Source organism: Hemicordylus capensis, chromosome 9, assembly GCF_027244095.1.
Source record: "Hemicordylus capensis ecotype Gifberg chromosome 9, rHemCap1.1.pri, whole genome shotgun sequence".
Lineage (NCBI taxonomy): Eukaryota > Metazoa > Chordata > Lepidosauria > Squamata > Cordylidae > Hemicordylus > Hemicordylus capensis.
The window spans coordinates 23029041-23054279 of NC_069665.1; the positions used below are offsets into that span (position 1 = coordinate 23029041).

Genomic DNA, 25239 nt, shown 5'->3' on the forward strand with positions numbered 1-25239 from the left:
CCAAAATCAGTCTTTCTTTGCCATATAGGAAGGTTAACCAGCCTGAGGCCTTCCAGCAGTTGATAGACTACAACTCCATAAACCCTGCCAATTGCCCATTGTGGCTAGGATAGGATCAGAGCTGCAGTTCACAACTGCTGTAGAGCCACACATGGGCCATCCCTGCTATATAGCATGCTCCACACATACTGCAATTGACACCATGAAGCCATTCACATATCTTCAACCTTGTGCAATAAGTGTACAATGCACACAGGTAGAATTATTAACACATTCTGCTGAACACAGGTGCAGCAGTACATTTCCTATCTGTACCGTGCATTTGGGGGGCCTGTACCCAGTTGCACTTTTAACATGAATGCAGGTACAGTTATTCATACAAATGTTTGTATGAGTGTACAGTTATCTGTACACTCGCATACAGCATAATGTCTGAATTGGGCTATAGTGGTTGATTCCTGATTGCTTCTCCACCCAACCAGTAGATCTTTAGCCTGTGAAGAAGGATGTGCAAAATATTACTTGCCGAAGGGCCAGACTAGATGTTGCTTTAAGTGCATTTTAGAATCCTATTATTTGGATATTTAGTCTCTAAAGCCGTCATAGGAGTCCAAAGTAGATTGGGACAATCATGCAAAGGAAGGACAGCTTAATTCTTCCATCCCCACCACTGAAGGGACAGCTAGGGTTACAGTCCTTTTTATCTGCTAGATTTCAGCAGTTTTATTTCCTGCGTTAACCATCCTATAATGTCACATGTGCGGCGCAAAAAAAAAAAAAAGCTGTAATTTCCCATTGTAGAGTTTTTCCCAAGCTAGAAAAGATTGCGCCCCCTGCTGGTGGCTTTGCTCAACAAGCAGCTGCAATCCTTTATTTACCTTTCCAGTGCGATCTACCCAAGCCAAAGCATTTAACCAGTGTTGTTGCAGGTAATCTGGAAAGCGCCCTGGTGTTAGTTTTCCCTAGCGGGGCAAAAGGTGTGTCTAGGCAGGCCTCTACCAATTCTTTTTGGCTCTAGCAGGCAGCCCCAAAACGTAGGAACCAGACTGACTTCTGCTCCATGGGGTGGGTATGGGGGGCAGAGACACCACTTGCCACCAGCAATGCCCTCTATTCCAGATGGGGTGGACTCGCCCTCAGCAATGCCCCGGCCTCTGCTCCATGCGGGTTGAACTAGCCACTTTCCCCCAGCAATGCCCTCTGTTCCATGGTGGGGGTGGACTACCCACCTTATCTGCCCCTGCCTTGCTTGCTCACTCCTCCTGGCAGCATCTGTCTGCCTTAGGCAGGCAATGGACCAAGGCAGCCTGTCCCCACCTTGCTATCTTATTCCTCTTCCTGGTACCTAGCTCAGGTGCCACACTTAAACATCCTGGCATCTGGGAATCGTCAAGCCCTGGCTTGAAGTGGATGTTTTCTAGAAACCTTCACCGGGGAAGGAGAGAACCCTCCCCTCAGAGGTTCTGATCTGAATTTCCCATCCCATGAGCTGATTTGGATCAGGGCTCCCCATTTGCAGCTTTTATAATAGCAAAAATGTGGGGATTCCTATCCAGCATGCTTTTAAAGTCAAGATTATTTTGGCCTTCAGGCCAGGCTGGAAATCAGTGGGGTGGTATGAGGGAGCATGCTAATGAGTGAATTGCTATGTGGACATCAGGTTTCATTCACACAATGACCCTTAATCACTGTTAAAGTCTTGGACTACGAAGATGCCGCAGCGCCCAATGCTGGATGAGCAATGCCAATTGTGGGGGGGGGGTGCCGGGACCGGGGGAGGGGGACTGCTCTGCAAATAAAAATAAAAATAAAAAAAATTCTGGCGAATCGGTGGGGGCACTTTTTGGCGCCCCCTGCCAAGTGGTGCCCGGGGCACGTGCCCCCCCTGCCCCCCCATAGTTACGCCTATGGTTAAAGAATTCTTATAAGGAATCATCCTTTTCTTTTCTTATTTGCCCCATTTTAATTCTTGTTGCTATTTCGTAAACAAAGAATAGCATTGAGGCATGCTAGTCAGAATTTCTAGCACTAAAAATAGCCTTTTACAAAACTGACTTTACTGACACTTGTTACACTGTAAAAACATTTTTTTTCTCCTCCCCTACAGGTAGCACTTAGGAAAAAAGAACCACGTAAATAAACTTCAGATTAAATGTCTGTGAAGTTTCCATGACATTTAGCTATTTAGCTTTTTTTTTTTTTAATATACAAGAGGCATATTCTGTATACCACTTAGAATTTAATTAGAAATAATGCCAGCAGTGACTTCTCTGCAGAGACATTGATTTGCAAATATGAATTCAATGTTGAATTTTAGTGCTTTTGTCACCAAGGATTCTGGGGGAAAGAATGGTACATTCTTGAGCCCAGGACAAAACACAGTTCTGGAAAGAGGCAACTATTTGGAACCTGATCCAATCTCATGTGTTTTCCATGGGTGAATTTCCATGGAATTGTATTGCCTATCCCCAAACGATGAGGGTAAAATTGCAGTCATTTTTGCACAGAGGAAAGGGTTAGGCTCAAGGTTAGAGTAACAATGAACAAATTGCTGTCCCCTCCATGGAGTAATCTTTGGAGTAGTCATTCCTACCAATTATTATTTCCATTCTTTTGACAATATAGATACAAAATTCATAGTAGTTTTTGTGGTTTTGAAACTCTTAAAAGCTTTTAAAACACCATTGCAAATCTGGCAGCTGCAGACCCGATGGTCAGAACAATAAAAGCATGATAAAGTGCCGAAAACTGAAAGTATTGTGAAGCTATCGCCTATCTTCCATGTCTAGGGGTGTGGACCTTGTCAAAGATCACAATGATCATTCGTCCCCCTAGAGGGTTCCAACCACCCTAGCTGGCTCATGTACGACAGGGTAAGTGGATTGTGTTCTATCACTGTGTGCCTCCTGCAGCCACAAATACTGGTGATGTAGGACCCTCACAAGGCATTTTGCTTCTTGGGCAGCCACACTGAAGGCCAGGCTAAGTCAATAGATCCTGGATTAGATTACCCATCTCTCCTCACCTGCCTTGTCAAATTCTCCTTGGATCTAGAAGCCAGCCCAAAAGTTTCAGAGCCAAACAATGGGATACTTGACAAAATTACCAGACTTAGTGACTGACATTGTGGAGAGGGAGAGTGAATTTATTTATTATTTATTGTTAATATTTGTATACCGCCCTATACAAAAAAAATTACCTGGGCAGTTCACAATATTAAAAACTGTCAAAACATTCACATGATTAAAACAATTTAAAGTACAATAAAAACCCTAAAACCCGAAGCTTTAAAACTAGAAACTAAAAGCCTGACTAAACAAATATATTTTCAGGTCCTTCTTAAAAACATTTGGAGAAGGGGAAGCTCTAATTTCATTAGGAAGCATGTTCCTAAGTTCCGGGGCAACTCTAGAAAAGTCCCAGTTTTGAGTTACTACCAACCAAGCTGGTGGCGACTGCAACCAGACCTCCCTAGGTGATCTTAATAGGCAGTAGGGTTGATGAATGGGGTTTTAAAAATCTCCTTTACAAGTAGCTTACTTAGAACTTAAGTATGTTCTAGAGTATGTTACTTGTGTATGTTCTAGAATTGCCTAGGACAAATAAGGATGTTATTCAACAACACTGCTTCTGAATATTCTAGTCTAGGTACTACAATTAAATTTCTAGGCTCCATGACCCCCCTGGTGCCTGGGATTTTTATCATACAGTTGACAAGAACATCTTATGTTTGCAAAAGGCAGCTGTGGGGGACATGATTGGGCCCGTAGCACTTGGGGAAGTAGGGGCTATCCTTTCCCCCTACATGTTGCCTCTATGAAAAACTGCCCTTCCAGCAACTTTGTGTTCCATTAGGGAAAATGTACACGTGTAAACTAATGGAAAATCCCTGCTCAGGGGGTGGCTATTATTGGGAAACCTGCACCAAGGAAAAAATTAACCCACCCACTGGTGCTATGGTGCTGATCCAAATTCACCTCTCAGAAGTAAAAGGGTTAGAGATGTACCTTTTTTTTTTTTTTTAAAGGAGTGCTGAAAATTAAGGGGCTGGCTTGGACTATTCTGGAGAAGCTCCCACCTCATAGCTATGGCTCTCTGCCTCCAGCAGCCTCCACTTACTACCAGGAATCCCAGTCGGGTGGTAATGGAGATGAGCATCAGAAGCTCCATTATAAGCAGTTAGATCATTGGTCTAGCTAACCCAGGATTGTATACACTAACTGGCGGCATCTCTCCAGGAGTTTTCCCCAAGTGCTAGCTGGTGATTCTAGGCAGGGATTGAACCTGGGGCCTTATGCATGCACAGCAGGTACTATTCTACTGAGCTGTTGCCCCATTCCTTTGGTAAACACCTCCCAGAAGAGAGAGGTGTCCATAGCTCCCAGTTCCATCAAGCATAATTCAGTATGCCCAGGCTTTTAGCTGGAGCAAGGAAAACTTTAAGTGATGGAAAACACCTCTTGAAAGGGGTAAAGAGGTGAAAAGCCAATCTTGCAAGGAGAGGGTGCAGAGCACCAAAAAACTTTTAAGAAAGCTCACAAGGCTAAAATAATCAAAGATAAGAGAGAGGCTGAGACGATTAATTTTTGTAAAAGAAAAATTTATAATGCAAAGATGAGACAAAGATAACCAAGAAAGGGTAACAGATCAAACACCAAGACACATCTCATAAAAGGTATTCAGAGTAAAGAAAGGAAACATTGGACTGTTCGGGTGAGGGTGTTCTTTTAAAGGAATGTGTTTCAACTTGAAGGAGGAAGGTTTTCACATCTTAGGTGGCATCTTTTATGTCCTCCCTCCATTATTGAGTGTCATCAAGAGAAATAAAGCCAAAGGTAATCCTTCTATTACTAGGAAAGTTAATCCAGCGGTTTCTTCTTTCCTCAAAAAGTAGTGAAAAGTTTTAATTCCTTTCATTCCGACTTTAAAACAAAATACAGCTTATTGAAGAAAGAACTCTACATCATCAGGAGATGAGGATGAAAGGGAACAGGCAGGGCATAATTAAAAGATACGATTCCTTGTTCAAAATGAGATGCTCAGGGTTCAGATCCTGTTATTAGGCTTTATACTAAAAGTTGTGCAAACGTGAAACAAGCCAGCCACGCATTAGTGCTCTTGATGAAGTTTGTAATTTTCTAGTTCAGGATACAAATCTGTCTTGCTTGCAAAGTTTGGCACTGTTACAAATTGGGTACCGTTCTCTCCAGACGAACATTGGAGAAACTGGTTCTAGTTTTCACTGTCAGTTCATGTTTTCACTGTTTCCCGGGATGCAACAACTTTGGGCAAAGATTGTAAGGCACGTTAGACATTTCAGGCTATTTCATCAGACTGAGTGCTAATTTTACTTGGTATAAGAGGAAACACTGGAAAGAAATGAATAGCTCTGCTCTGCTGCCAGGCAAAACTCCAACAATCAAAGGATGGCATAGTAAAGTCTGGGAAATCTTAATAACAGACAGGCTTTCAAGTTAAATCAAGGCCACTATGAATCCTAGGTACAGAAATCCTTTTAGGAGTGAAATTTATGCACCTGCAACAAAATGTTGCAGTATATCCCTGGCGTGTATGTGTTACCTGGGCCTAAGCATGGTGAAGGTTTTATTAGACACCTTTCCCCTGCTCAGAAGCAGAAGGGGTTGTGCCTTGAGGGAGTATTCTTCAAGCTGAGAAATTTCCTGTTCAAGCCCCCACCCCACCCACCACCACTTAGCTCCATTAGCTCCACTCATCTGGTTGTCTGTTAACTGCTCTCAGGGTCAGTGAACATTCTGTTTAATTGAATTACATTAGGATGTAGGGCATTTTGGCTCCCTAAGGCTTTTCCCTTCAGATTTTTGTGAAACCGTTTTATCTGTGGGTTACCCCAAGTCTGCCGGTACCTCCCTCTTGCCTGCAAATGCTCTTGTTATGCGTCCTTAAGAATCATAACAATTTCAGCTCTTTCAGAAGTCTATCCATATATATCTATATATCTATATATCTATATATCTATATATCTATATATCTATATATCTATATATCTATATATCTATCTATATCTAAGGCTTAGGTCGTACGTGGCAAGCCCCACCCACACAGTGCTTAACAAATCGGTAGTGACATTGGAGTCCCAGTCAGCAGGCTTCTTCGGCAGTTCTGTGCCATGGTGACCCTCTGAAATAAACAGAGAAAAAGAAAGGAGAGGGAAGCGGGGGAGAGAAAAAGTGAGGAGGAGGAGGAGGAGCAGGAGTGGGGCTCAGGTGAAGCTGGGGAGGTCTCTGGGGTGAGGGGGCTGTGGCAGGGGGCGAGGGGAGCAAACTAATACTAGCACGCAGAAAGCCCCGAAATGGGCCGAAAATTGCCTGACCTGTCATTTGGGCAGCAGGAGGGCCCACGGAAGGAACTTTCACCACCTCCTCTGCCATCCTGGATGGCAGGTGGAGAGAAGGCAGGGCATGGGGCTGGATCGGCCAGTGGGCATTAGAAGCAGGGAGAACGATGGTTTTCCTTCCTTACCTAAACAGAAAAAGCAGATGTCTTTTGTGCCTGTCTGCCTAGACTGAGGTCTGTTTGTAGTTATCTACTAACCTGTGTCCCAGCTTGGGACCCAGGTCCCCGAAGAACACCTGCTCCCACACGTTCCTAACCATACACACTGAGATCATCTTCAGAGGCCCTCTTGGCGCCCCTGTCTTTGGAGGACAAAGACAAGTGGCAACAGACAAGAGGCAAGTGGAAAGAGTTGAATTTTTGCCTGTGTTAAAGGCACAAGAAACCTTCAAGGACAAGGTAACTATAGAGGGGGCAGTGTATGGCTGGCCTTTCACTTCATGGATGCAGCACATGGGAAGGGAAAGTATGGATACTCCGCTCACTTTAAATCATTGTGATGTTTATCCTCGCAATGAGCCAATTAATGAACCCCTGCTAACTGAGCAAAGAGGCACCTTTCAAAGTGGCAGCTCTCTTTTATTGAGCAGGGGGAGAGCAACTGTCCCTATCCAACCCTACCACAGTTCCAGTGACTCTGTGTGTGTGTGTGTGTGTGTGTGTGTGTGTGTGTGTGTGTGTGTAGACTGTGAGCCCTTCTTTTATTGTTTATTGTATGGAAACCATCTTTTATTTGTTTGTTTGTTTATTTATTCATTCTGCATACAGGGTTCCACAATTTAGGCTTGGCTCAGTAAAGTAAAGTTGTGCCGTTGAGTCAGTGTCGATGTCTGGTGACCACAGAGCCATGTAGTTTACTTTGGTAAAATACAGGAAGGGTTCACCATTGCCTCCTCCTGCGCAGCATAAGATGATGCCTTACAGAATCTTCCTATATCGCTGCTGCCCAATACAGGAGTTTCCCATAGTCTGGGAAACATACCAGTGGGGAATTGAACCAGCAACCTCTTGCTCCCTAGGCAAGTTACTTCCCTGCTGTGCCATTAGGTGGCTCACCAGCCACCTAATCCCCTCCCTTCCCCACCAATCCCCTCCCTTCCCTCAGATACATTTTTGGCAGACAGGCAGAGAGCTTGGGAGAGAAGCAGGTCTTCTGTCACTTGGACTGAGATGCAGAGGTGGTAAGAAGCAGTGGGAGCCCTCTCCTACTGCCCAGAAAGCATTCCTGGACTGATTAGACCCTGCAACGGGGTCACGTTGGATCTCGGAAGTGTGCTTCCACACTTCCTGTGTTGTGGCACCATAGTCCCTATGCGGACAGCACGGTGCCGTTCACATTGCCAGTGCCTTGTCTCGAATTTGATTGCTGCAATATAGAGCTAAGACATCGTATATCCGGCGTAAGGAAGTTGCTGTTTTTTGGGGTTGTTAATTTCCGGGAGACTGCTCCCCCTGCTGTTTACATTTCGAATGCAACTTGCCTGAACAAAGTGGAAAAATGGCCGTGGAAAGGAGACCTCTGGAGGGAGATCTGTGTGGTTCTGGGTGTCATGCTCGCCAGAGAGCTGGAGGCATGTGCCGATGGCAAGTGGATTTGTACATGCCTGCCTATGTAACCTGCTTTGAACACTTTCGTTGAGAAAGGGTATATAAATATTTGTAGCAGGAGGCCACAGTTATTCCCATGTTCTGATGGGGCACTGAGGGGGTGAGTGCCTACTCCGAATCACACAGCCCATGGCAGTGGTAGCATTTGAACCCCTGTTTCCAAGTTCCAAGCCAAATTCTCTCTCGCGACTCTGATTTCTCTCTCTCTCTTCTTCTTCCTCACCACAGCAAGAGGCCTCCTGTTCTTAATGCCAGTGCCTTTAATCCTCAAATGATTATTTCTAAATTGCATTTCTGTTTTGAATTGCATTTATTTACTTCCTAGTGGGTCTACCCCATTTTTGGTCCTAAAGGATTTCTGCTTACACGAAGAATACCACGGACTCACACAAACACACCCCTTATATATAAATGAACCCCCAATGCAAAAAGTGGTTTAAAAGGAATTTAAACTGCAGGCAGCAACAGAAATCTGAATGTTTGAGTTTCAAAGTGTCTCGCAGGCAGGAGCAAACACCTCGCCATTGACTGAGCCTGTGAGGACACAAAAAGCCGTGCTGTGTTGGTGGAGGAGGGGGCTGCACGTAATTGGGTCCTACCGATTCCGCAAGACAGTAGATGAACGTTCTGACTTTCAGCATGATCGCCATGGGAAACACCTGCCACAAAGCCAGATCTGTGGAGTTGCAGGCCACAAAAGTCTATGGTTCTTTTCTGCTCAACAGCACACTGTGAGATTAAGATTAAAAAAAAAAAAGGAGAAGAAGCAGCTTCCTCTTAACACAGTTCTTGAAACAAAATCCAGGATTTGGAACGAGTGATGATGAACCATCTTAAATGGGTACATGCTCTCGTTTCATGAAAGGTTAGGTAATATTCAAAAGGGAGGGAATGTGTTGTATTCCAGCACATTAGACTGTGTCTGGCAAAACAGGCATAGATGTTGTATAAAACACAGTAAGGCCGCGATTGTGTGAATAGGAGTAAGCCCTTCTGCGCACGCAGTAGGACTGGCTTGATCAAGCTGCATTGACTTGCATATGCTCAATTGTTCCTATTTATTGGAGGCAGTCCCTGTTCGTAAATCACTGTCTCTGTTTCTGCCTTTGGGGTATATTCTTGCTACTGTGAGTTGCTGCCGGCTCTGCCGTGCTCTAGGATTCAGCTCCTTTCCCAAACCTTTAGAAGCTAAATCTCAGAGTGGGGGGAACAGAGGTGCCTTCTCTGTTTTCAGTGCATGTGCACATGAACACTAAGGCGTCGTGCCGTGCACACAGAGAAAACTAACAGGTCAGAATCCTTCTCCCTGGCACCTAATTTTCCTCGAGGAAGGTTTTGTTTTTTTTGTTTTTAATATATGGACGAGCATTCTTAAAATAATATGGGGGGTCATATATGGAGTTGCTTTTTTAATGTAGTGGAGAACATTCAGAGATGTGAATCCCCACCTGCATTCTGAAGGGGTACAGGCTGGACCTGTGAAGGGGGCAAGTATCCGATGTTCTGATAGCCCACCACCATCCTGTGCGGGCAGGCGCTCCAGGTGCAATAAGCACCAGGTAATACCTGCTACGCCCAGCGGTGGAGGGGGTATCTTCTGTCTGAACCCTATACCTGTGCTGCAGAGGCTGGGGGCATGCAGGGAAACACAGGAACAGAGGAAGCTGCCATATATTGAGTCAGACCATTGGTCCATTTAGTTCATATTGTCTTCACAGACTGGCAGCAGTTTCTCCCAGATTGCAGGCAGGAGTCTCTCTCAGCTCTGCCTTGGAGATGCTGCCAGGATAGGCGCTCGTCGCCATCTTGCCTGCTGACCTGTCCCTAAAATCAGCCCTGTAAATCAGAATTCTGAGCCAAAGAGGAGAGGCTCAGGCTGCATGCAACCAAGTCCCTACAAATAATGGTTCCATGCTGCCAGGGAGGGAACTTGGGACTTTTTGCATGCAAGCATACAGGTGCTCTTCCCAGAATGGCCCCATCCCCTAAGGAGAATATCTTACAGTGCTCAAACTAGGGCAGACCCTGCTTAGCAAAGGAGACAATTCATGCTTGCTACCACAAGACCAACTCAGATCCCACCGGACACTGGGAGAGTGCACAGGAATGCGGGGATAGCATGTGGGGGAGGCCGGGGAGGCATGTGGTGTGCCCAGGGACTGTTGTTCCTCCTGGAGCTGTCCTGATGAGGAACTCTGGGACAGGTCTGGGAGGAACTACAATTCCCACATCCTGGTGCACTCCCAGCCTCTGCAGTGCAGCTATGGGGTTCCAATTCAAAAGACCCCCCTGCACTGGACCCAGCAGGTATTCCTGGTGCTTATTGCACCAGGAACATCTGTCCCCATGTGGTGCAGAGGGAAGGAGGTATCAGAACATCTGATACCTGTCTCCAGGCCCCGCCTTTAGGCGGGGCAAGTGGGGAGATTGCCCCAAGCCCCAAGCTCTCCCAGGCTCCATTGTTGGGCAACTGAACTCAGTAGTGCAGCATTAAAAAGTCCAGTCACCTCCCAGTGGGGAAAGCAGCAACAGAACGAGCCCCGTGAGAGGTGTGTGTGTGCCCGATGCTTAATCAGGGTGCATGTTGGCCTCTCATTTAGTATCCAGTTTGCATGAGGCTGGGAATTCCAATCACTTTGCTTGGAGGAGGAGGGAGGTGATGGAACTCTATAGCAGGGATTCTCAACGGTTGGTCCCCAGATGTTATTGGACCAACTCCCATAATCCCCAGCCCTAATGGCCTTTGGTTGGGGGATTATGGGAGCTGAAGTCCAATAACATCTGGGGACCCAACTGTTGAGAATCCCTGCTGTATAGCACTACATGCTAAATTAACCCTAAAGCTACTAGGGAGTTCTCTTCTACAGAAGCACTCCTTCCATTTCACTTTCATCCCACTGGAGGGATGCTCTGCTGTGGCTGCATAGGGCCAGTAGCTCTCCCCTTGCTAAATATAAGAGAATCACCACTTTAAAAGGCGCCTCTTTGCTCTGCAGGGCATCCAAGGGGTATTAGCAAGTTACCCTCGCTAAATGAACAGGGACAGCTTTGCAGTGATTGGCTGCCTGCATCTCGGGGTGGGGGTGGGGTGGTGGCATCTAATTTAGATAGTCATTCATACACAGCCCCACCAGGGGCTGAAGATGGATTTTCATTCATACACAGCCCCACCAGGGGCTGGAGATGGCTACAGAAACAGGGAATGATTGATCATCGATTGTGGTATGCACATTTATTTTCCCCCACCCCACTGTCCTCTCTAGCCAAATTGGGCAGTCAGGGCAAAACCCCTCTGTAATCTGAAGATGACTCACAATCTACCTCAAAGAGTTAACCTACTGTCCAAGACAGGCACATGATAAATCTAAACAATCGTTGTTTCCAAAAACTCACCTGTAAACGATGGGAAGTAACAGAAACGTGCCTACCTACGGATTTTTAAAAAGACTATCGGAAGAAGAGTTCTTTAAAGGGGGGGGGCACATTTTAAAAGAAAACTCTTAACATCAAACCCCCACCAGGCCACCTTTGTAGATAGAGGACATTTTTTAAAAAAGTTTTTTTCCCCCAAATTAGAAAAGCTTTTGCAAACGGTTAAAAAAAATGCCTCGATGAGATCAGTAGGGGATGCTCTATAGCTAACAAGAAAATGCTGGCAAGCTAGAGAGGTAGATCAGGTCAGAAATGCCAAATATGATGGAAAAACTGTATGATGTGACAGTGGAAGCCCTGGAGACAATAGACAAAGACAGCAAAGGAGAGAAAGGAGCAGCGCTCGAGAGATGGTGCTGAGAGAGAGAAAGAGGCAGGTTTTTCTAGCAGAGAGGGGTGATAAAACCCGAGGACCCAGAGCGAGCCAATATAGAAGAGCCAAAACTGTTTGCCAATTGTATTTAATTATTCGATCACGCAGAGTAACAGACCTGGAATCAGGGCAGGGGGAAATGGAAGATAAGAATAAGCAAAATAGATCAGTGCTGCCTTGCTCGGATTCCGGTTGCTTTTCTCTTTCTTTCTTTCCCCCCCTTTTTCTTTTTTTTAAAGAGTGGTAGCAAAAGCTGTTTTAAAGAGAGGTGATCACCGTATGCAGCCCAAATCACGCGAAGGATAAAAGCAAAGACAGCAACACTGAAGAGCATGCTGATGCTAGACAGACAATGAACCTGGGTGGGGGGGGACAGCAGTTGTGGGGGGGTGGGGAGCAAGAGTGGGGGGAAAGCCCACTAAATCCAAAAGAAGGGGCAAAAGAATGGCCACCCAAGTGCGTGCAGAATTAAAGTAGAGATTCTAAAAGAAGGCCAGATCAGTGGTCAGAAGCAGAGGAACTGTGTCTTTATTATCTCTGCGGCCTGAAGGGTGGAAAAGGGAAAAATTTTTTAAAATAAAATAGTATCTAGAAAGAATCTGTTATTATGCCAGACAAAAGGGGGGACCTTTTTTTTTTTTAAAGTGCAAAGGGAAACAGACATTCCTACCAAGACAGACTGATGGGAAATTAACAGAAAGTTATTTAAAATGTAGGGCAAAATACTAAGTGGGCAGAGACAATGGAAGAGGTCGGATGTCCTTAAAACCCAAAGACTGAATTTGACGAATTTGGCAGTGGAGATAAGACTTCTGGGAAGATCTGTGAAAGGGCTGAGGTGGTGAGCTGGCAAGTGGTTTTGTAGACGGCTGGAAATGGAAGAGGGCTAATGTCTTCTTGCCTTGCTTGTTGGCTTCCCAGAGGCATCGGGTTGGCCACTGGACTAGACAGGACTTTGGTCTTATCTAGCTCTTCTTATACTCCTTTTAAGCAATCATGTGGATGCATGCATTGATCAGGCACTCTCTCTGGATCATGACTGAGTGACTTTTAAGGGACTGCGGATGGATTTCCTGTAGTGTACCTTTCCCTTTCCCTTCCAGTTTTGAAACTGTACCCAGAGGCTGTACCCAGGTTTATATGGTCATGTGAATGGACTGTATATCTGATTATATAAGAAACATTCAAAGTGTTGGTACACAACTGCATTCTGTTGGTTTACGTAAAGTGGCTGACATCCAGACGAACACTGCACTAGTGCAACAGACAAAGATGTGCCTATGCAAGCAGGTCATGTAGCTGAGCAGATGCTCAGAGTCCCCCAATCTCTTGCGCCCTTGGTCCACCTGCAGAAGCAGGGTTCTTGAGCACCATTCCCTGCAATGTTTATGGACTGAGGAAGAGGTTTCGCAGCAGAAGGCACACCACAGGGTGTGCAACTGCAATGCAACCCACTTAGTGGGATTATCTAGTGCAACATCCTCATAGCAATGAAACACGTTTGCCCTAGTGCAGCGTTAGTCTCTGGATGTCAAGCACCTATTGTGTGTGTTGGGGGGATGTTATAAAAAATTATCGTTTATTTTTATTTGTTTTTCCATTTATATCCTTTTCCTCCAAAGAAGTCTTATAACCATGTGCACATGTTGTGTGGTGTGTTTATCCTCACAACAACCTTGTGTGGTAGGTTAGGCTGAGAGAGAAGTGACTGGCCCAGAGTCACCCAGTTAGTCTCATGGCTGAACTGTCCTAGTCCAACACCTTAACCACTACACCACACTGGCTTACCTTTGCTTTTGTCAGCGCAACATTCAAATGCTGCAATCCTGAGCTGCTATCTCAATAAGTGACTTACTCACAGTGCAGTTATGTTCTGGGTGACAAAGAAATTTTAAGAAAATATAGCTGGAAAACTGCAAAGTAATTGTGGTACTCTGGAACCAAAAGGTTACATTGGAGGCACTGTAAGCCAAAAATCAAAACTCATTTTCCTTTATTCGCCTGCCTTTCCCAAACCTTGCATGAATCAGTTTTGTATTTATAGGCGAAATGGTCCGCTTGTTAAGAATGACTGAACATTAAATAAGCACATTACTTATTGCTGTATGCTCAAAGCCAAGTTATGCTTGGGGGATAATAAATACCTTGCTGCTTGTAACCTTCCATCACATTGTACTTCTGGAAGGCTGGATTTTGGTAACAAAAAACATCTGTACAGGGATCGAAAACTAAAGTTCTGAAGAATAAACAAATTCAAAAGATAGAGATTGGAGAGCTTGTTGAATATATGAAGAAGCCTTATCCTGGGTCTTTCGCAGCATCTCCAACCTGTAAATGGAGATGGCAGGGATTGAACCTCAGACCTTCCACATGCAAAGCATGTGCTCTTCCACTGAGCTTTGGCCCCTCCCCTCAACTGCACATCTCCCTCGATCCAAACATCTCCCCACTGTCAGCTGTTTGCAGGGTCGGAGCTAGAGCGGAGTGGGGGCCATGTTTGTCCCTCTCTCCGGCAGCCCCTTGGAGGGAGAGAAATAATCAAGAAAATAGGGAGGGGTGGAACTGGGAGGCCCTCAGGAGCTGGGGGCCCCAGGTTATTTGAACCCATCTGCTCAGTTATAGCTACACCTCAGGGTGTGTCTGTGGATTCCTTGGGCTGCCCCATTCATTCCAGACTGAATCCTGCTATCCTCCTTTCTCTCTGGTCATTTTAGAGAGAATGCAATCAATCCCCCAGCGACCAATAATAACATCAGGTGCCTCCATCTTCGGAGTTTAAGTGGGTGGCAGTCAAAGGCAAGGACTTTCCAGTGGTGGCACCCTCATTATGGACCTTCTCTCTAGGTGGATTTGTCTGGTGCTTCCTAACTATGTTATAGGCACCAGTTCTGTTCTCTTGGAACTTTAATAGCTTATTTCAATATCTGAACTCTTTTAAATGCCTGATTTGCTGTTTTGGTTGAGTTTTATTTCAGCCCTCCTCCTCCTCCTCCTTAATCTACTGTTTTCTTCTATTTTTATCCCAAGTCTTCTCTAGGGAGCTTAGTATAGTATACATTATTCTTTCCCCTCCCATTTTATCCTCACAACAAATTTCCATGGTAGGTTAGAGCAAAAAATGGTGACTAGCCTGAGGACACCCAGTGAGCTTGGTCTGAGCGGAGAATTGAACCTGGATCTCAGCAGCCCTAGACCAGGGGTAGGAAACCTTGGTCCTTCAGCAGTTGGTGAACAAAACTGAGGCTAAGGGTGATGAGAGTTCTCATTCAAAAACAGCTGGGGGGCCAAAGTAGCCTACCCCTGCCCTAGACCCACACACCAACCCCTGCACCATGCTGGCTTTCTAAGTCTTTTATCTGCTTTTTTCATTGTTTATAGGGTTTTTGTTGTTTTTGTTGCTTTTTTTGCATCTTAACTAAGCCACCTTGAGACTGTGGCAAAGTCAGGGTGAAAAAACCTAAACACCGCGTTCAAATAAATAAAGTTAATTGGCTCCCCTGAGATAGGTCAGGATTAAAGGTGGATCTGACACATATTTATATATCGCCTGATAGGTGCATCTCTACACAATTTAGAACCACAAATATAAAACAATTAAGTAATAACAATTAAGACAATTTCTTAGATGTTTTTTTAAAAAACAATCTCATGGGATAAAAACAAGCAGTTTAAAATTTCAGTTAAAAGCCTGAGAAAGCAGGTGTGTCTTGAGGGTCTTCCTAAAAGCAATTGGAGACAGAGATGCTCATATTTTGACAGGGAGCATATTCCAAAGCCCTGGGGCAGCCGCAAAGAAGGTCCTAGGAACACAGGAAACTGCCATATACTGAGTCAGTCCATTGGTCTATCTAGCTCAGTATTGTCTTCACAGACTGGCAGCAGCTTCTCCAAGGTTGCAGGCAGAAGTCTCTCTTAGTCCTATCTGGAGATGCCAGGGAGGGAACTTGAAACCTTCTGCTCTTCCCAGAGCGGCTTCATCCCCTGAGGGGAAGATCTTACAGTGCTCACACATCAAGTCTCCCATTCAGATGCAACCAGGGCAGACCCTGCCTAGCTATGGGGACAAGTCATGCTTGCTACCACAAGACCAGCTCTCCTCTCCTGTCCCGGGTCACCATCAAACAAGCCAGTGGCAGCCGTAACTGGACCTTCCCAGATGATCTTGACAGGCAGCAGGATTTGTGACAAAGAACGCGCTCTCTTAAGTCCCCTGTACCCAAGCCATTGGGGGCTTTATAGGTAATAACCGGCACTTTGTATTTCGTTCAGAAAAATATTGGCAGCCAGTGCAGTTCTTTTAAAATTGATGTTATATGGTCCCTTTGGGTTGTCTTAGAGACCAGTCTGGCTGCCACATTCTGTACCAATTGTAGTTTCCGGACTACATACAAAGGCAGCCTTACCTAGAGTGCATTACGGTAGTCAAGCCTGGAGGTTACTAGCAAATGCACTACTGTTTTAAGGTAATTTACCTCCAGAAATTGACGTAGCTGACGTATCAGCCAAAACTGATCAAAAGCTCCCCTGGCCACGGACTAACCAGAGTGAATTTTGGATCCAGGAGCACTCCCTAGCTACTAAATGGGGCTTCAAAGGCTACAGAATGCTTTCGTTGTCTTTGCGGGTTTCATGGCTAAACACATCTCCTTTCAGTTAGCATTCATTCTTAGGGCTCCAGCTAACCTACATGTGGAGTCCTGTGCCACAGTTCCCTGGAGATCTACCTCTCAAACAGCCTCAGGAATTGCCAGCAGACCTCTCCACCGAGCCAAGTAGCATTTTGCAGGAGTAACATGCCATAGCATTCTTCCCATGCCATTCACGAAATAGCAGACTACTTGACTAAAAACCATAAATTGCCCTGAAATGTTTAATTTTTCAAAGACGAGAATAGCAGTTTGCACTGGCATGCACTAGCATTGCAGGCACACATTTCACATTGCTTAGGGTCACTGCAGAAACAAATGCTTACAGTCTCCTTATTGTTGGAATTGATTTGCTTATATTTTTCTAGACACACATAGCAAAAAAATTAAAATTACAATCACATTTTCTTAAGCTATGTACACAAAACAGGCTTCGCTCCAAAGCTTGGAGACAGCTAGTGGTTCAGAAACGCATTAGAAATGATTTTTGCCACTCTAAAGAAGGTACATCTAAAAAATAATAACAAAATGGACATAGATTTAGTTGTGAAACTCCCATTAAAACTAATGGGAATCACGCAGTTCAGTTCATGCACATTGTACCAAAAATATGCCCCCTAATGTGTATCGTAAAATGACCTTTGCAATGTAAAATACATCTCATTTCTCCACATTTTAAACTGCTTAACTGTTCACGTTCCAGACCTATTTGAATCACAGAATTTTTAAGGCACTCCATCTTATTTCACTGCACTTTGTTCTTGCATCTCACTGACTTCTCACTCCCTCAGACACCCTGAGAGCAAGGCTGAGAACATTCTAGGGAGTTCAAAAAAAAAAGAAGTACTTCTCAGAAATTCTGGAAGGTTCTACAATTTTCTGCAAATATCCAGAACATTCTAAAAGATCAGTGGGGTGGGGTGTGTGTGTTTGAATCCACATATAGCATATCTGAAACCGCTGATTTCAGATATGGTGTGTTTTTCTTTTGTCACTACAGCAAAATGAACACAGTTTTGTTGTGGGTTTGATATTTAATCATCTCATGATGTTGGCTGTTTTATGGTATTGATGATTGCACAGTCACTCAAGATTAGTTGAATTAACACTTATATATTGTACATTTTCCCATCAAGGAGATGATGGTGGTGGTGGTGGTGGTGGTGATGATGATGATGATAAATAATAGAGAGAGATTGCAACAGATTTCAGCTTCCTGTCTTCAACTTCCCACAACATTTACCAAAAAAAAAAAAAGAACTGCTATCTTCCAAGCAGTTCAGACATTATCAGGTACCAGTATGTCACAGGCAATCCCATATTTTCAGATTTAGATGGTTTTGGGGATGGAGCCATAGCTCAGTTGTGGAGCATCTGCTGTAGATGCAATAGGTCCCAGGTTCAATCCCTGGCAGCATCTCCAGGTAGGGCTGAGAGTGACTCCTGCCTGCACCCTTGGAGAGCCACTGCCAGTCAGTGTAGACAATATTGAGCTAGATGGACCAGCGCTCTGACTCAGTATAAGGCAGCTTCTTATGTTTAGGTCACCGCTTATGCACTGAAAAACCATCTCTGAAATCCCAGTCAGAGAAGGAAATCCTGCACTGTTCATAAAGTAGGTGCAAGATTTATCTATAAAAAAACTCAGGTTTTTCTAACCATGCAGTTGGTCACCATCCAACCAAGGTGAAATACTTGTGATCCCCATTGATTTCAATGGAAGAGATTTCAAAGCATGTGCTAAATTTTCTCCCTGAAATCAACAGGGTGTCTAAGTGCTCCACATTGGCTGTATCATGCCGGTTATTTTTATAGCATATCCTGTTTTGAAAGCTTAAAGCAAGTAATATTAGATCCCCACCTAACAACTAGAGCTGGCCCTTGCTTGCTCGATTGCCTATGCAATAAGCCGAGTTATTTTCAAAAAATGAGAAAATCGCTCGACTTGTTTCTGAGGCAAGTCAAGATTAAACTCTTCTTTCTATGACACGTGCAGCATTCTCAAAAGTGAGGGAAGGAAGACCATAGATCCCATGGCTGGATCACCTGGGCTGTTATCACCCCCGCCAATGGAAATAGCGCTGCATACAGTTTTAAGTAGCTGTGCGACTTCCCACATCCGCAGCACCCTCAGGGCTCCCTGCAGAGGTGGCTCTTTCGTGAGGCAAGGTGAGCCAGTTGCCTCAGGCGGCAGGTTTTTAGGGCACCAGCAGGGTGCCTCCTGTGGTTGCCATCAGAGCAGCTCTTCGGGACCAATCCGACCCTTGCCAACTTTGTCTGGAGCTCTGCCTCTTCTCACACTCTTTACAGCGTTTGCAAGATGCATGAGGAGAGAAGAGGAGGCAGCTGGGAACCTTCTCTCCTCTGCCCTCCACCTGCCATGCACTTTCAGTTTGTTGTGGGACAACTAACAAAGTTGTTGTTATCATTTCGAAGCTTGCAAGGGCTGGTTTTGAAATGGGGCAGCATTTTGCACTTCACCTCCGGTGCCACAGTACCCTGAATTGCCCTGTCTGCCTGACACGTGCGCAGCAGTGCTGACTCATGGGTAATGCCAGCCCTGCGTCACGCATCATATCAGCCCATAAGAACATAGGAACAGCCCTTCTGGATCTGTTCCAGAAGGGCTGTTTCACACCGTCCTGTTTCACACCGTCCTGTTTCACACGTAGCCCACCAGATCCTGTTTCCCACAGTGGCCCACCAGATGCCTCTGGGGAGCCCACAGGCAAGAGGTATGCGCATGCCCTCTCTCCTGCGGTTGCTCCCCTGCAACTGGTATTGAGAGGCATCTCCTCTATTCTGATAATTCCCAGAATAGTTTCAAGATCTCCTTAAGGGCGCAACTATGGTCCTAAACGGCAGCCGGGGAGCACAGGAGGTCTGACTCCCACATCGGGGGGCACCTGACCTCTGATTATATGCCCTATTTTTATTGAGTGGACGGACTCGGATGTAAAGAAAGTATTTCTGTTTCCATGACACCAACCAAGAAAATAAGCATTCCTCTCCCTGGAAAATGGCACACATGATAGCTGAACATTTTAGCAAGTCTAATGACAAAATGCGGAGCCGTCATAACAGATTGCAGGCCACAGAACTGAAAGACTTATTTTGATAGCCTGAAACAAAAAGGGAGAGAGAATACTGAAACTAGTTTGTATTGAGAAGGAAAGAGGCTATTTTCAGATTGTTGTTCTTTGTTCTCAAAGTAACAGCAATTGACTGTGTTTTTTAAAAAAATGTATTTTTCAGAGGTGTGTATTTGTGTGGCTGGATACAAAACTATAGAATGAGGCTGTGTAACAAACTCTAGTTATTTCTTACAAACCCTCCCCCAACTATACAGCAGGTTAGGTCTGAAAATGTAGGAAGGGGGGAAAAAACCTGTTTAGGAATACAGAATTTTACAGTTTCACCTCTGAAAACGATAGATGTTTGTCATTTGGAGAAAGGAATGTTTTAAAAGCCCTGATATTATCTGTTTTATCTGTTAATAGGGTTGGTAATATTCTATGCAAACACACACAGAGCATCTGAACCAATGATATTCAGCTGCAAGGAAAAATATGCTAATATGGCACATTATGCAAATCAATACTAAATTATGCAATTTTATGTCAGTGACCATTGTTTAGCTTTCTAAAAACAGCCAAGGTTAAGAGAGAGATATTTAAAATTCATGTTTAAAACATTGCACTTAGACTTCAAAGAGCATTAAGGTGATGGTTTTATACATAACATAGATTTTGCAAGTGCATTAGTATGCTTTTTGTTATGAAACGGAGTGCTTATACATTAAAGAAATTCAAATTGTGCACTCAAAATAAATTATGCAAATCAATCCATGCAACAACAAAAAATTGTACATAAGCATTCTCAGTTTGAATGTTTATTCCAAATGAAGTAGTTCAAGTTTTCTAATATTTAGAGCTGGGATACAGGATTTGCAAAGAACCTGCTGTCATTGATGAAGTTGAAGGGAACAGGCGTTCTATAAAGTTAGACGTAAATGACTTACAGGCCCAAGGGACGTGGAGTAATGCAAGGCAGACAAGGTTTGGATCTGGCTTTTGGCACAAGTTGAAATTTGTGTCCTTTAGCACAGAAACAGATTTTAGGGACCAGTTACATATTCTTCTTGGACCACCAGCAATTTCACATTTGATTTTATTAAAAATTATTTGGTGGATGCCATCGAGACCTGGTGATCTGTTAATTTAATTTGTCAATATACCATAGAAAACACAACACTAGGTTCTATAGGGTTCTAATAATGACAATCAAACTAAAGAACCCTAAAATTATATAAAATACCCAACATAACACTCTCTCTCTCTCTCTCTCTCTCTCTCTCTCTCTCACACACACACACACACACACACACACACACACCCTCCATGATGTAAACATTTAATAGTTTCAAGACAACAAAATTACTATAAAAATTCTTATAAACCAAAATAAATCAAATAAAGACGCTTTTTAGGGTTTTTTTCTATTTTGGTTTATAAGAATGTTTATAGTAATTTTGTTGCCTTGATACCATTAAATGTTTACATAATGGTTTATATAGATAATGCGTTGTGTTGGGTATTTTAATAAGTGTTAGGGTTCTTTGGTTTGGTTGATCACTGCACCAATAGAACATTATTTCTTGTCACCTCTACTGGATTCAGTTCTTCAGACTCCCTCCCTGGGAAGATCAGTTTTGGCACAAATATCTGCTCTGTGTCCTCTGTAGTGAAGACAGAGATGCAACACATTCATGCAGCTTCTCTGCAATCTCCACATCATCCTTAAGCATCCCTTTCACTTCCTTGTCAACTAATAGTCCAGCAGCCTCCCTAAAATATTTCCGGTTTCTAATGTGTTCAGAGAAGTATATATTGTGCACCTTGATGCCTTTAGCCACCTAGACCCTTCAAAGCCTTTTTCACATCCCTCATTGTGAGCGTACGTTTCTTTTACCAAATTCCAATTTCCAACTTTTCAGCTGTGAAATGTTGAAGGATAAATATTTCATATATAATTGTGGTCACTCTATGTACATATATTTGAAAAAGGTTGCTGAAAAGCAGTATATAAACATTTGTGGTAGTACATACCTACGATACCAAGCCCCAGGATGCATCATTGCAATGAATACCTTTTTCTCCGGTATACCCGTCTCCCCTATGAACACAGTGTCTTTTTGGACTGCGAGACCCTTGGGGAAGGAACTTGCCCTCTCAATTCTTGTAAAGTGCATGGCACCAGATAAAATAGCAGTAGTAATGCAAAGCAGGTATTGAGATACTGCGTTTGTATAGGGGCTTCTAGCAGCCTGCACAGGCTCACTGATGATATCATAACCCGGGGCCTGTGCCATAAGAACCAGTCATGCTCACACACCGCAGTGTGTGGTTTGTAGCAGCCAGTAAGTGAGCAGGCCTTCCTTCACTTTTCTGCCTTCTCAGTCGGTGTTCAGCGACAAGGAGGTGAGGTGTACAACCCTGCACAAGCCACAGTTTAGGCAGATTTTTAAAACTTGAAGGGAAATTTATGCAGTCATTTATTACGTGTGTGTGTGTGCATACATACATCACTCTCATGGTGAGCTTATATAATAAGGTATGATTAAAAACTGTACTCCATGGGAGCTCCGACCCTCCCCTCATTTTTGTAAGCCTTAAAATAATCCCATCCTTCTCCATAATTCTTCCTAACTTGATCCACTTGTTAATCTATTTGCTTAGAATTGTAAAAGGAGCTAAAGGCATTTTTGGCTACTTTCTGTTAAGGATTGCTCTTACCTAGACAAAAGCTCAGCAAAGAGGTTGCTTTAATGAGTCCCTCCATCTTCCCACAGTAGTCTTTCTGCCTGGATTCAGCAGGAAGGGAGAATGCTCTCTTTATCACTGGTGAATTTTAAAGCATCGTCCACCTTCTATTCGAGTCAGCAAAATGCATATTTTACTGAGCGGGGGAGCTGAGTTTGGAGTGCCATTTTGACATTCTCCTTGGGGAATTCATGCAGTAAACACCCATACTTGATTCACATACAGGGTCTCTTGGTTGCCTAGAGTTATGCCCATCTGTTCAGATGGCATCCTGCCCACCCATGTTGCCCTTGGGAACGTGTGCTGGCCGGCGATTGGCGCAAGTATGTGTGTCTCAAACTGGGTCAGTATCAACCTCCTTTTGGGAAGAACCCAGGAGAAAATGAATTCAATTTCATGTGCATTGTTGTTGGGTTTTGTTGTGCTTGGTAAAGTTTTAATGGATAATTTCTGTGGGACATAATGCAGCACTAAACGCCACTCTTCGGTTAAACATTCAATGCTTGTACTGATTGATTCTTGCAAAGAAAGGGCTAATTGTGAACAACTAACAGCAAGGTATCCTTCTTGCTAGGCGTGTTTCCCCTGGTCTTTAACGGGCAGGATCCAGTCCATGGATGAAGTGCTCGTACTTTTCAGCAGCTGTCATCTTACCTGTAGTGGCGGGGTGTGGGGGGGGGGAACCCTTCCTTGCAGTTGAAGCATGGCTGCAATTACACTAATCGCTCTTGTCTGAAGGTGCCAAGAAAGTGACACTCAGGTTGGTAGGATGAATGGGAAGGGAGGGGCAGGGAGAACAATGTTAACACCCCTGAAATATAACCGAGCCAGCAAAGTCCCCAAACAGAAATGCAACACACAATATGTACTCGTGAGGATCGATGCTGTGTTAGGCTTTAAATCTTTTACAGCCTTTTTGAGATATCCCGTTTTCCTGGTGTGATGGATGGCCAGGGCCAGGAACGATGTGGTTATTCTTCTGCTGCATTGCTTGTTGTAGGTGGTGGGCAACCCACATTTTGGGGAAGCTTGTTTACCATTACAGATTTCCTTATGGAGAAGCCTGTGATATGCTTTCAAGGAAACCTACATCCCCACAAATACAGCTTGAAAATTGCAGAATTAGAGCAGGCCTTGGCAAATTTTCTTTGGATCTAGGAGTCAGCCCAAAGCCTTAGAAGCCAGACAGTGGACACTTAGCAAAATTACTGGATTTAGTGATGGACATTGTGGAGGGGGGTGATAAATAGGGTTCTCTTTATCTCCTTTACAAGTAACATGTTTAGAACAGATCAGGGCTGCCTGGGATAATAAAATAGATATTTTATTACAGGGGTTCCCAACAGAGGGTTCTAGTTCCCCAATGGTACTTGAAGGGCTCCCAGGGAGCACTCAGAGGCACAGCCTCCCGCCACTACTCATAAGCAGTCTTATTGAAATTAATGGGAAAAGTTTACTTCAAGTGAGAGTAACTTCAGAAAGTTTATTTTAGTGGGAGTACTCATGAGTAACTTAGTCTGGATGTAAGCCAGTGACTGGAGTAGGCTGTCTCATAACTGTAGTGTGTGTGTGCACACACACACACACGCACAAACAAACATTGGAAGCTGCCATATTAATAATTATGGCATTATTTGATTTCTATACCGCCCTTCCAAAAATGGCTCTGGGTGGTTTACACAGAGAAATAATAAATAGGTAAGATGGATCCCTGTCCCCAAAGGGCTCACAATCTAAAAAAAATATAAGATAAACACCAGCAACAGTAAATACTGTTATATACAGTATATACAATAATATACTGGGTCAGACCCTTGGTCCATCTAGCTCAGTATTGTCTACCCAGACTGGCAGCGGCTTCTCCAAGGTTGCAGGCTGGAATCTCTCTCAGCCCTATCTTGGAGATTCTGCCAGGGAGGGAACTTGGAACCTTCTGCTCTTCCCAGAGCAGCTCCATATCTGACAGTGCTCACACATCAAGTCTCCCATTCAAATGCAACCAGGGCAGACCCTGCTTAGCTAAGGAGACAAGTCATGCTCACTAACACAAGACCAGCTCTTCTCTCCTGAAACTGGATATCAGAGAGAGAGAGAGAGAGAGAGAGCTAGCTAGCTTTTTAAAAATAACCAACCTCTGAATATCCTAGTCTAGGAGCCACAGTTAAATGTCTAGGCACTGTGGCTACCTGGCATCTGGGATTTGTCAAGCCCTGGGTTAGAGGTAGCTCTCTTCCATAAAACATTTCCAGTTCTCACTATCTTAAAAGCTTTTCCCATTCCAAAACATGATGATGTCATGTAGCATAGTCATCGTCTGTTGTAGTGCTACATGTGATCCTTGCATGAGAAGAAGAGCTCTCTGCTTCTTCATTAAATAAATTGTGCAATTTTATCTTTTTATTATTTTTTAAGGGAAAACCTGATGATGTTTAACGAGAGAAAGGAAATAAGCCCGCTCCTTTTCATTCAGGAGACAAAAGCCTTCCCGATGCAGTATCCACACTCTTCGACTCCGCTGTTTTTGACACTGTGTCAAGGTGCCTCTACTCTGTGCTCTGTCTCTGATCACAGTTGGAGTGTCTTGATAGAGTTGAGAATCAGTTGTGTCAGCAAGTCTCGGTGCAAAGTCAAAGAAGGAGTGTCGGAGATAACCATGCCCCCTACACGAAACCAGAGTGCTGGGGAATCTCCCCCCGCCTCTAGCTTACATTTTGTTTTGTTTTTAAATTAATGTTTACTTTAATACTTCTTGAAGCAGATATGTGGAACCCGTGTGCCATGCAACCCAGAGCAGCGATAGTTAACTGGCAGCCCATAGGCTGGGTCCAGTCCCCGAGGTAAGCGTTTCTGGACCCTGATGGCCTAAGCATTTTAATCAAGAAGTAGTAAAGAGTGTATTCACATTAGCAGTGATGGTAGAATGTTCCTTGGCTTGATGCAGAATCACCTTTTGATATCTACAAGCTTTATTGAAGAGTTCTTG

General features: G+C 44.2%; 1 long non-coding RNA gene across 1 annotated transcript in view; it reads left to right on the forward strand.

Moving 5' to 3' along the window:
- The first annotated feature begins 2811 nt into the window (after window positions 1-2811).
- Window positions 2812-25239, forward strand: part of LOC128334420 (uncharacterized) — a 70981-nt gene continuing 48553 nt past the window's right edge. The window contains exon 1 of the long non-coding RNA XR_008311285.1: window positions 2812-2873. This is a non-coding gene — a long non-coding RNA (uncharacterized LOC128334420). The remainder of the gene's footprint in view (window positions 2874-25239) is intronic.